Source organism: Bactrocera neohumeralis, unplaced genomic scaffold (assembly GCF_024586455.1).
Source record: "Bactrocera neohumeralis isolate Rockhampton unplaced genomic scaffold, APGP_CSIRO_Bneo_wtdbg2-racon-allhic-juicebox.fasta_v2 cluster10, whole genome shotgun sequence".
Taxonomy (NCBI): Eukaryota; Metazoa; Arthropoda; class Insecta; order Diptera; family Tephritidae; genus Bactrocera; species Bactrocera neohumeralis.
In genome coordinates, this window is record NW_026089623.1 from 25890760 (window position 1) to 25904068 (window position 13309).

The following is a 13309-nucleotide window of genomic DNA, read 5'->3' on the forward strand; positions in this document are numbered from 1 at the left end:
TTATTTTCTGCGTTAAATCTGAGATGACATTGTTATTGGTAGTTGCGCTGTGAATATTACTGCCTTCCGCTGAATTTGCATCCAAAACCGAATGTATTTTTTCTTGTCCCATGGATATAATTTTATAAATAAACTATGTAGTTCAAGTTATGAAAACAGTTTTCCACAAGCTGTCTGCGGCTATCAGTTCTCCAACATAAATGAAAACATCAGTTTTGCACCAATCAAGGTCTATTTCCAGCTCTCAAGTAAATGCTCAGGAAAAAAATTCCTTAGTTCTTGAGCTGTAGTCAAGTAATTTTGAAAGCAGGCTACGCATTGTGAATGATCCACATTAGAAGAGCAAGAGAGAATTAACAAATAAAATAAAATTTGTATGTAAAATGTACATATGTATAGCTGTGTGTGGTAAAAAAAAAATTTTGCTAAATCAAGTGAAATCGTAGGTACTAATAATATTCATGTAGTGCCTTTGAATAACGGTAATATAGATGAAACAAAAATTCAGTCCTACACTGAAAAGGTTTTATGGAAATTGTTAAATTTGTGTCGAATAAAAACAAGAACTATTATTCTTATCAACTGAAGAGTTTTAAGGGCCTAGTTGTTGTAATTAAGGGCATAGAGTCCAAGGTAGACTCTAGTGAAGTCAAAGAAGCATTGGAAGAACGCGGTTTTGGTATTAAAACTGTTGTTAATATATTTAATAGAAACAAAGTACCACAGCCAATATTTAAAATTGAATTGTTGCCGAACTCTAATCTTCTTCTTCTTAATTAGCGTAGACACCGCTTACGCGATTGTAGCCGATTTAACAAAGCGCGCCAGTCGTTTCTTCTTTTCGCTACGTAGCGCCAATTGGATATTCCAAGAGAAGATCCACTTGGTCCTTCCAACGAAGTGGAGGTCTTCCTCTTCCTCTGCTTCCCCCGGCGGGTACTGCGTCGAATACTTTCAGAGCTGGAGTGTTTTCGTCCATCCGGACAACATGACCTAGCCAGCGTCGGCGCTGTCTTTTAATTCGCTGAACTATGTCAATGTGAGTACGAAGAGCTTGACAGCTTGAAAATTCTACGAAAATATGCGGCAACTAACAGAAGGTTTCAAAAGCGGAGTATACTCTTGTAGAACCCCCAGAGGTGATCTAATTATGGAAGGATTACTTCTCCAGCCTGCTGAATGGCAGTGAAAGCATAATGCCAGGATAAGGCGAACCCGATTGCCCAATCGATGACAATGGAGCAGACGTTCCATTGCCCGACCATAAGGAAATTCGAATAACAATTACTCGTCTGAAAAACAACAAAGCAGCGGAGGCCGATGGATTGCTGGACTAGCTATTCAAACACGGCGGCGAAGAACTTAATCGAGTAGGTACAACCTTCTATAAGAGTGTATAGCTCAACACCCGCCCCGTTAGTTCTGCTTTCACCAGACTGGCTGAGGAAGCAAATCTAATGCGTCTGGCAGTGAACAAGGGCAAAACGAAATATTTCCTGTCATCAAACAAACAGTCGTCGCACTCGCGACTACGCTCCCAAGTCACTGTTGACAGTCATAACTTCAAAGTTGTAAATAATTTTGTCTATCTTTGAAACCAGCATTAATAGCAACAACAATTTCAGCCTCGGAATATAACGCAGAATAACTTATGCCAACAGGTGCTACTTTGGACTTAGTAGGCAATTGAGAAGTAAAGGCATCTCCCGAGGAACAAAAACCAAGCTCGTAATAGTCCCTCATTTTTCCCGTTCTGTTATATCGTGCAGAGGCATTGACGATGACAACATCTGATGAGTCGACGTTACGAGTATTCGTGAGAAAGGTTCTGTGAAAGATTTGTGGGCTTTTGCGGCGAATATCGCGATCGACATTGACATAGTTTAGCGAATTAAGAGACAACTGACTAGGTCGTGTCATGCGTATGGACAAAAACACTGCTATGAAAGCATTCGACGCAATACCCGCCGGGGTAAGTAGAGAAAGAGGAAGACCTCCACTCCGTTGGAAAGACCAGGTGGGGAAGGACTTGGTTTCGTTTGGAATTTCTAATTGGCCCCACGTTGCGCTGTTGTTAACTCGGCTATAATCGCGTAAGCGGTGTATGCCAGTAAAGAAGAAGAAGTAAAAGAGTTTGTTATTTGTAGGCTTTATGAAATGATTTCTGTATGTGTCTTCGTTTTAGTACTCCGGCATATGTGACATACAGTGACACACAGTTTATTTCGTGTACCTTTTTATTAGAAATAAAATGTGAAATATTTTTCATACCGAATTTATTTGTAAAAAAACTTAAATGTACATTCAAAGCTAAATTATTTTACATTACGAACACATACGAAAACAATCAAAATAATTTCCTCTTAAGTATAATATATACAACAAAAACAAAATACCAGGTAAATCAACGTCACAGCTTATTTCGTGTGCTTAATGAAACTTAAAAATACATGACTGTTTCTTAGAATTAAATGAAGCTTTTTGTAAATTAATATTTTGTAGGGTAACCTTTTTTTTTAAAACCGATCTTAGCCGGGATTGCATGGAACCAACAAGTTCTTTTAATGTTTTCTGGAGATATTTTCTCACATTTCACCACTAACGCTGTTTTGCAAACGTCATTTTCTCTTCAAGAAGCTACTCATTTGTCGGAATTGCCGATATCGGACCACCATAATATATAGCTGCCATATAAACTGAACGATCGGAATCAGGGGCTTGTGTGGAAAACTTAACATTTGATAATGTATCTTCACGAAATTCGGTACAGATTATTTTCTAAGACAACAATGTAATCTCCGAAGAAATTTTTCAGATCGGATAACTATAGCATATAGCTGCCGTACAAACTGAATGATCGGAATCAAATGCTTGCATGGGAATCTTCCTCATTTGACGATATATCTTCACGAAATTTGGTATTAGTTATTGTTTATAGAAATAATGTAATATCAGAAGAAATTGCTCAGATCGGATTACTATAGCATATAACTGCTATACAAACCGAACGATCGGAATCAAGGGCTTGTATGGAAAACTTTCGCATTTGACGTGGTATCTTCACAAAATTTGGCATGGATTACTGCTTAAAGTAACAATATAATCTCAAAAAAAACTGTTCAGAACGAATTACTATAGCATATATGTACACCGAAGAAAGAAATAAGAAATTTTATTTTTGTCTAAAAATGTTATAAGAACCGTTAGATAATACATCAACTCATATTTTAAGTTAAAAAACGTTTCGTTATTTTTAATAAAAAAAATGTTTTCTGGGAGCTATGCTCCTTTATTGAATTCCACTTAAGAACTAAAATTAACAATTAATTATACTTAACTCTAGACCTATGTTTGCCGCTGCAACGGGTACGGAGTTTGCTGACGCTGCGCTTCCCACAGGTTGGCACTTCGCTGACGCAGCGCTTCCCACAGGTTGCCACTACACGTGTCGCACTCTCAGCGATTTAGTGGTGTCATATTATATTACTTTGTATCATATGATATTAGTGCATCATATGATACTTTTTGAATGTATGGGGTGCTAACTAGTCCCTCCTTGAAATTCAAACGTCCTCGTTTGAACCTTTAGGTGTATTAAAAATTTGGTTGAGTCCTTCTATTGCGGTTTGTGACAGTTTATTGGGTTCCTCTTCTTTTTGTTTCATCAGAAGATTCTTCCCGAAAATTAAGGCGATGATTATTAAAATTACGATTAGAGTGATGCTGGTTCCGAATTTAACTCTGTTTGCTGCTTCTAACAGACTTACTTCCTTTGTATTGTTGAAGTTAAGCTGTTTCAGCATTTCCAGCGAGAGGAATTCTTCTATCTTGAGTGGTGCGGATGACGGTTGTAGGATGGCTGGTAGTGGTTTACTTGCTGTTCTTTCTTCGCTATAGAACTTTTTCCCGTTGATAGCAATGGTTACGTTGGTATACAAAATGATGAAAGTCCCGTTTAGAAATGTAGATTCGTTGTTTATTAAAATTTCTCCGTTGTATTTATTTAAAAGTAAAATTCCAGGTCCCATTTCCTCTATAGTTGGGATATGCTGATTGTTGACCTCCGTGCAGTTTGGCAAACGACTTTTTAAAAGATTAATTATACAAGTATCATTACTTAAATCTACTACATTATTACTTAAGCATATTTGTAGGGAATTGTATTTCTTACAATAATTTTCTATTCCATAAATTCCCTTTTCGCAGTTTAAAATTGTATTAAAATTTATCTTATTGATCCTCCCGTTATTTTTTACTGCCCTAATATCTAATGTTTTACAATTTTGGTTATCTACGGTTGGGAGGCTAACAATATAAATTATAATTTTGCCATTAGTTGCAATTTTTATTTCGGAAAATTCGAGTGCTTCGTCTAAATTTACATATGGAATATTGTCATTGTCTATTACTTCTTTCACAATATTTATTTCTTCATTTGATAAAATAAAAGAGTTTATTATGTTGGCTTTTGCCCAATGTATTGCGTATGCAATATTTAAAATTTCTTCTTTAATTATTTCTAATTTATATTTTAGCTGTAAAAATGCTTCAATTTCTAAACTTTTTTCATTTTGCATGGTTTTAATTATATTATTTGTAATATTGGTTATCTCGCTAATTTTGCCAATTGTAAGTTTGTTAATTAATACCTGATTATTGTTATTTTGTAAGACATTATTTATTTTATTTGAAATTATTTCGTAGTCTTCATGGTCAGGACTTCCTGCGATCCATTTCCATGCGCTACCCAGGAAATTTAACGATCTTTTTATTTTTTGTTCTACTTTGAGATTGTTAAGTTGGGCTCTTATCTGTGTTATCAAGTGGGATATGAAGGGATAATTAGGGTTTTTGCGGATAGTTTCAGTTTTGATAGTCGCTTCTATGTGGTCAAGTGTGTCCGTATATTTTTCTATGTCAATTTCATGTATTATCCTAAATGTTCCTGTTTGCAGTCTAGCTGTTCCCTTTTCTATTGTTATTAATTGGGAGTTTGAGTAGTCGAGGATCTGTACTTCCGCCAGGCATAGCGGTAGTAGTATTCTGAAAAAAATATCGTACATATTTAGTTACGTATTCTACCTTTGTGAATTATTTGTCCTTTTTCAGTTAACACGGTACTATTTCTATCTTCCTTAACTATTTCCTTACTGTAGGGTTTACTTAACTTAGTTCCTAATCTTCTATTTTTCTTAACGAATATTATTTGTCCTGGTAGATATGATTTTATTTCCTTCTTATTCTTATTATGGTATTCGATATCCTTTCTTTGTTTCTCGGCTAATTTTTCTAAATTGCTTTGTCTAGTTCTTTCTATGTCCTCGGGGGTAAATGTAACATTTCTATGAAAAAATAGGTCTACTGGTCTTTTAAATGTTGTGGAATGAACTGAATGATTATACTCAGATACTGCTCTTTCTAAAAGTTCTTCAAAATTTCTGTGTCCACCGTTTTCTTTTATGCAACGCATTATTTCGATTAATGTAGAGTGGAACCTTTCCACTTGTCCGTTAGCTTGGCTTTTGTATGGAGGAGTAGTGTAAACTTCTATTCCTAATTCGTCTTTCATCATAAATTTTAAAGAAGCTGAGTTTAAAGATGGCTCATTGTCGATAACTATTAATTTTGGTACTCCGAAGAAAAATATAATATCTCTTAAAGGTTTTCTGACGTCTTCTATTGCTCTGCTATTTAGGCTTTTTGTTATTGCGTATTTTGTAAATTTATCCAAAGCTGTCATAACTATTTTTCCCTCTGTTAAAAATATATCGATATGGACTGTGTGTCCTGGATATGTTGGTAATGGAGTTTCTGCAATTTTCGGTTGATTGGGATGTCTCTCGTACTTATTTTCTTTACAAACGGTGCAGTTGGCTATTATTCGTTTTATTTTATTTAACATACCTGGAAAATATTTTGTTTCGAGAATTTGTGTTTTGTTTTCAGTGGCATTCCTATGCGCTCTTAAATGTTCTTTTAATATGACGTTCTCCTGTTCTTGTTCGTTACTAATATCTTCAACTAATTTTTGGGTATATCGGCTTTTAATGTTACTAAAATGAAAAGGATAGATATTTTGCATCATACCCATTATCCTTTCTTCTGTATGAATTCCATTTATAACAGATGGGTTAAGGTATCGTTTCATGTAAGAAATCAATAGCTGTTCGTTGTACTCTGGTTCTGTAATTATATGTCTATGAACTGTTGGAAAAATTATTTTAAATTGATATGAAGATATTTCATCGATCTTGAAAAAAATTGTTTTTGAAAACATTAATTGGAACTTCTGTACAAGGGATTAAATTGTGACTTGAGCTTTCATCGCTATGAATCGTAGGTGTGAGTGAATTTATTTGAATTGGTATCCTTGAAAGGGCGTCTGCAACTACATTTGTTTTACCAGGTTTGTAAGTTAGTTCATAGTTATATATTCTTCTAAAATGGCTTTCCATCGCTTCATTTTACTATTAGTATTCTTATGGCTTAAGGCATAGGTAAGAGGTTGATGATCGGTGATAATTTTAACTTTTTTTGAACCGTAGAGGTAATTTCTAAGTGAATTAAGTGACCATATTATACCAAGCATTTCTTTCTCATTGGTAGCATAATGCTCTTCGGCTTTACTTAAAGTTCTCGATATGAAAGTAATTGGTCTACCGTCTTGCGATAGCACGGCACCTAATGCGAAATCTGAGGCGTCGGTCGTTAGTTCAAAATCTTTATCGAAATTTGGGTGCGCTAAAACTATATCCTTGGATACTAAAGTATTTTTTATTTTATTAAATGCTTCTAAGGCCTCGTTGTCTAATTCTATTTCTATTTTCTTCGAGTTCCGTTTGGAGACATGACCGGCTTCTCCTCTTAATAGTGCTGTTAATGGTTTAGCTACTTTTGCGTAATCCTGGATAAATCGTCGGTAATAACCTGACATACCTAGGAAGGATCTTAATTCTTTGAGAGTTTGTGGAACTGGAAATTTAGCTACCGCTTCTACTTTTTCGGGGTTTGTTTTTATCCCATTTGAACTGATTACATATCCTAAAAATTCTACTTCCTCTTTAGCGAATGTGCATTTGTCTAATTGGATTTTCATATTTGCCTTTTCTAATGTTTGGAATACTAACTCTATATTTTTAAAATGCTCTTCTTCATTTTTTCCAAATATAATTACATCGTCAATGTAAACGTAGCATCTTACTCCTATATGTTGTCGTAGGATGTCGTCTAGTGCTCTTTGGAATGTGGCCGGAGCATTTTTTAGACCGAAGGGTAAGCGGAGGAATTCATATTTTCCGTTGTTTACGGAAAATGCGGTTTTTTCAATGTCTGACTCGCGAAGTGGAATCTGATGGAACCCACTTTTTAAGTCAATAACAGTAAATAGTTTATTGTTTCCCAGATTTGCAAGGACTTCATTAATTTCTGGTATGGGATATTTATCGGGGATCGTAACCGAATTAAGTTTACGATAATCAACGACCATTCTATACTTTTTTTCACCAGAGGCATCTGACTTTTTGTTAACTATCCATATTGGGGAGTTGTATGGAGATTTCGATCTCCTTATTATTCCATTATCTAGGAGTTCTTCAATTTGGCGTTCGATTTCGTATTTTAATGCCATCGGATACGGGTATGGCTTGGAGTAGACGGGGGTTTCGGTTGTTGTCCGGATTTCACCTTTTACGAGAGTGGTGTAGGTGAGTTTTTCATCAGGATCAGAAAAAAGGTTTGGGCATTTATCAATAATATTATTAACTTTGTTGTTTTGTTGTTGTAAAGAGAGGTGTGGAATATTGATTGCCACATTATTCACTTCGTGTGATATTCTTTGTTTTAACCTTATATTTATACTTTGACAAATCGTCATTAAATTTTTATCGGTATGAATAATTGCTTTTAATTCTTTAAGTGTATCGTTGCCTACTATGCCGTGAAACGACCTTAAAGTTGGCAATATGAAAAATTTTATTTTCCCTACTGTTGGTCCAAAAATGTCGACAAAGGTGTGGTGGGTAATTTCGATTGTCCCGGCAACTGATTTTACTGTAAAGGGCTTTTCGTTCAGAATTGGATTCCTAATTCTAGTGGATTGAATGTAATTCTTATTGGATCCGGTATCAATAAGAAAATCTATTGTGTCTCCGCGCCTTGTTCTAAATTCGTAATAAGGCAGCGAAGACGGCGCTAATCTAAAAAATTAATAGTATCAGGCTCATTTTTACCTGCATTATCATAATTGCTATGGGAATTGTCATCATATATCCCGTTCGGGTCTAATTCGACTGCGTTAGTAAAAAAATTTCTTTGTATTTTGCTTGGAGGGTGAGTCAGTTGTGCAGAAATAGGACGTTTCGGTGGTCGATTGTCCTGGAATATATTGGGCCTATTTTGATAATTAATTTGTCTTGACCGTATGGACTGGTCTACTTCCATTGGGGTCGGTGGTTTAGGTGGTAGGTTCGGTCTGTTATTAAAGGAGGTATTTTCTCTAGCAATATGGGGGTTGTTCGGGTAATTGCTGAACCTCGGCATGAATCCTTGGTTATTTTGCATATAGTTGGGAAAATGTTGGGGATATCGGTTTGTTTGGCGACCGAATGCCTGTTGGTCAAAATTTCGTCTGGGGGAATGGGAATACGTTAATTCGGGGTAAAAAGCTCTGTTGTTATTGAAATTATTAAAGTTGTTATTGAAATTATTAAAATTGTTATTTCGGGGAGGTCGTGGTGGTGGTTGGATATTGGGTTTGTGTGTATTGTTCGCATGATTTATTCTATATGTCATATTGTCAAGTTTTTGACATAAATGTAGTGCTTGGGGCAAGGTCGTCGGTTCTCTCATGCTGAGAAGACGAGGTAAGTCACCATTAAGTCCTCTAATAAATGTGTCAAGGGCTTTATCCCTATATGAGTTTGTCATAGTCCGTATGGATTCGTCACTTAGCTCGAGACATGAAATTTTGTCTAATATAAGTGAAAGGTGTTGGTAAACTTTTTGGTAGAAGGTTGCTATGTCGTCGTAGCGTTGAACCAGAGTGGTCATCTGGTATTCGAGGGTACCTATGTCCCTTTTATCCGAATAATGCATCATAAGGCATTTTCGAATTTGACTCCAATCGAGTGGAGTATTGTATGATTCTAATGCGGTGTCGGCATCGCCAATTATTTTATGCCTTATCGTATGGAGTATCGCAAAGTATTTAGGAGTATTCTTGACTCCCTCATAAGCTTTAAAAATTCTGTCTACGCTCTTCCTCCAGGAGTTAAATTCACCTGGTCGTCCTGAAAATTCCCTAAGGCATTTCACCATGTCCGGAATTTTATCTAGTTCGTTTATGTTATTCGCGTTCAGTGTCACACTGTGGTCGGGTTCGGTAAAGTCAGTAATATTCTGAGTACTCATTCGTTCGAGTACTTCTCGAACTATTGTCGTTATGGAAGTTGGGTTAGGGGTGGGAGGGTTTAAAGGATGGTTGGAAGGATTTGTAGGATGGGTGGTTTGCCCATAGTCTATCCTCATTTGATTTAATTGTTCAATTAGCTCTTCAGCTGTATCCGGCATTATGATAATCTTTTCTTTTAAGTTAATTAGTTTTAAAAAAAAATTTCGTTGTAATAGTACTTTCTTTGACAATATTAGAATCTTTTTGCAAAGCTTACGTTAATTTAAGGCTTTTTTTTTCTTTTTTGTGTCGGATAATTAATTTCTTTCAATTCAAGTTTCGTATTCTTTATAATAATAAAATTCTTTATAATTTCTTTTTTTTCTTTTTGTGTCGAATAATTATTTTCTTTCAATTCAAATTCCGTATTCTTTATAATAATAATATTCTTTATAATTTCTTTTTTTTTCTTTTTTGTGTCGAATAATTATTTTCTTTCAATTCAAATTCCGCATTCTTTATGATATTCTTTATAATAGTCTTAAAATATAATATTTTATAAATCTTACATTAGGTGTTTCCAGCTTTCCATAGGATGTTGTGATGCGCTCCGGGGTTGTCCCTTTTCTTTAACAGTACTGAGGTCCCTCGGCGTTTAAAAATCCCACGTTGTGCGTTGTAGCCGCTCGTTAGCACAGTATTTATTGTATTTACACTTTTCACGTAGCCTTACTTTTTATTTTCAGGCTTTTTTCCTTTTCTATTCACAATCGCTACCGTTCGCCACTCGCGAAGCCTTACTTTTTGTTTTCAGGCTGTTACTATTTACGCGCGCTGGTCCCTGCTCGGGCGCCAGTTAAAAAACGTTTCCTTATTTTTACAAAAAAAAAATGTTTTCTGGGAGCTATGCTCCTTTATTGAATTCCACTTAAGAACTAAAATTAACAATTAATTATACTTAACTCTAGACCTATGTTTGCCGCTGCAACGGGTACGGAGTTTGCTGACGCTGCGCTTCCCACAGGTTGGCACTTCGCTGACGCAGCGCTTCCCACAGGTTGCCACTACACGTGTCGCACTCTCAGCGATTTAGTGGTGTCATTTTATATTACTTTGTATCATATGTTATTAGTGCATCATATGATACTTTTTGAATGTATGGGGTGCTAACTTATATACGAACTAGTCCCTCAGTTTTTAAGATATCGTTTTGAATTTTGCAAACGTCATTTTCTCTTCAAGAAGCTGCTCATTTGTCGGAACTGCCGATATCGGACCACTATAACGTATAGCTGCCATATAAACTGAACGATCGGAATCAGGGGCTTGTGAGGAAAACTTTCACATTTGACAAGGTATATTCACGAAATTTGGTATAGATTATTTTCTAAGACAACAACGTAATGTCCGAAGAAATTGCTCAGATCGGATTACTACAGCATATAGCTGCCATACAAACTGAATGATCGGAATCAAATACTTGCATGGGAAACTTCCTCATTTGAATATAAATCTTCACGAAATTTGGTATTAGTTATTGTTTATAGAAATAATGTAATATCAGAAGAAATTGCTCAGAGCGAAATACTTTAGCATATAGCTGCTATACAAACCGAACGATCGGAATCAAGGGCTTGTATGGAAAACTTTCGCATTTGACGTGGTATCTTCACAAAATTTGGCATGGATTACTGCTTAAGGTAACAATATAATCTCCAAAAATATTGTTCAGAACGAATTACTATAGCAAATACTATACTATACTAGATAGCTTCCATACAAACCGAACAAATAGTTGCTAAGAGAAATGCACCTGTGAAGGGTTTTTAGCTTCGGTGCAACCGAAGTTAACGTTTTTTCTTGTTTTATCTTTATTTTTTTAAGAAAAGTAACACAGAAATGGCAGGAAATTTAATCTAAGTAAACTTAGTGATGAAGAGTTGTTAATGGAATCAGTTGAAATCGACGAGGATAAGAGTGATTTTAACAGTGACGATGAATTGGACGATCTCGATTATATGCCTGTTGAAATCACTTCGAATGATGAACGTGCTATTTCAGCGTGTATTTGGAAAATGAATGAAGTAACTGATTCATTTACACAAATCACCGATATGGCCTTGAATAAAAGTTCAATTGATGATATACCTGTAGGATCATCAACGCTTACTGAAATACCTGAAGCATCTGCCTCTACCGCTGCAAGGTAATTGACAGCAATATATTTCAAAGCAAAAAACAGAACCCGATCTCCATTACCAACCCCAAAAAACTACTGATCCCTTAGTTACTCCCTCTTCTGGCGGTTTTAAAGGTTCAGGTATTTGTTTTTCATTCAAAGTTTGCACTTGAATACGTTGGCATTCAGCCAGAGAAAATGAAAACGAGCAATCGGCCAAAGTCGCACGCTAAGATCGAAAACAAAAGCTGAATATTGAAGTACAAGTAGATTGCCCCAAATTATACGGGAATATAATATCCATATGGGGGGAGTAGACTTAATGGATAGACTTATCGGTCGTTACCATATCCACGCAAACAATCGAAATCCGATGACACGGTATCTTTACCATTTCGTAGATATGTATGGCTGCGACAAATGCATCTATTTTGTATCGACGTATGCATTTAGAAAATTGCAACAACAATCTATCAGCACAAGATGATAAGCAGTTAAAATTGACTGAGTTTCGTGAAGAAATTGCTGCTAGTCTTGTCGCTCACAAACTCAATCGTCCTGCTGGTCGGCCAAGTTTCACACCATCAACACCGGTAGGAAAGAAAGTAAATGTGGGGAAAAGAGCAGAACATCTAGTCGCGGATGTCCGCTTTAATCAGTATGATCACTTTCCCATTTGGCTGCCTAAAGATGGTAAAAAAAGAAAATGTAAAGTGTGCCTAAGTTCAGAAACGCAGTGTTTTTGTTCCAAATGTAAACTAAATGTATGCTGCTAAACTATGAAAAAAATTTTTTTTACTAACATCACAAAAAATTATTATCTTTGTTATTTGAATTCCCCTAGTTATTGAAATTCTTCTTTTGTTTTTCTTATTTTCTTTTCTTTTGTAATAAAATGATGTTATAATTGAAACCACACCAATTTCTTTATTTTGACCTAAGCCGGCAAAGCTGCCCTGGGGCGGGCTTCAGATTATTCTCACCAGTGAGCACAAAAAATGAAAAAAATCAAGGTATTAGGTTTAAGGAGCCTAATTATCCCAGAAAAAAATTCCCAATTTTTTCTGTCCACGATTTTAGTTTTGCCTGTTAGAGGGTTAAGCGCACTATTCGTTTTATTTAAAATTATGTTATTCGAATAAGGCGCGGTTGTAATACGCTTTCGCTCGTTTTTAGAACATTGGAATGTCAAACAATATTATGTAATTATGTAGCAATTATGGTTTATATATCGGGTAAGTTTTGAGATATGGGTTTTCTATAAAATGTGCACACACCTTTCGTAAGCCCAAATGTTCGGTCAAAATGCGATAAATCGATGTTTTGGAGATGTTCAATTCCATTTCCATGAATTTCAATGATACTTTCGGCTGATTTTTGCCCACATATTGATCGTCATTTATGTCCTCACGACCACTTTGAAAACGATGAAACCACTCGTGCACTCTGCTACGGGATAGACAAGCATCGCCATAAACTTGTTTCATCAATTGAAATGTTTGGGTAAAAGTTTTACCAATTTTAAAACAAAATTTAATGTTGGCTCTTTGTTCGAAGCTCATTTTTGCACCGGTAACACAAACATACTGACACTTAAAACACAATAATTTCACTTCCAATCAATGAAATGTCATGAAATTCTCACTGGACAATAGATGAAGATAGCAGATTCTAACGCACCAGTCGACATACAGATGACGCCACCATGGGGTGCTAGATTCAAAAAGTCTTGATTACTTTGG

The 13309-nt window shown here is 35.7% G+C and overlaps 1 protein-coding gene across 3 annotated transcripts in view; it reads left to right on the top strand.

The window, feature by feature from the left end:
• Positions 1 to 13309, top strand: part of LOC126765196 (uncharacterized) — a 461867-nt gene that overhangs the window by 334029 nt on the left and 114529 nt on the right. The window lies entirely within an intron of this gene.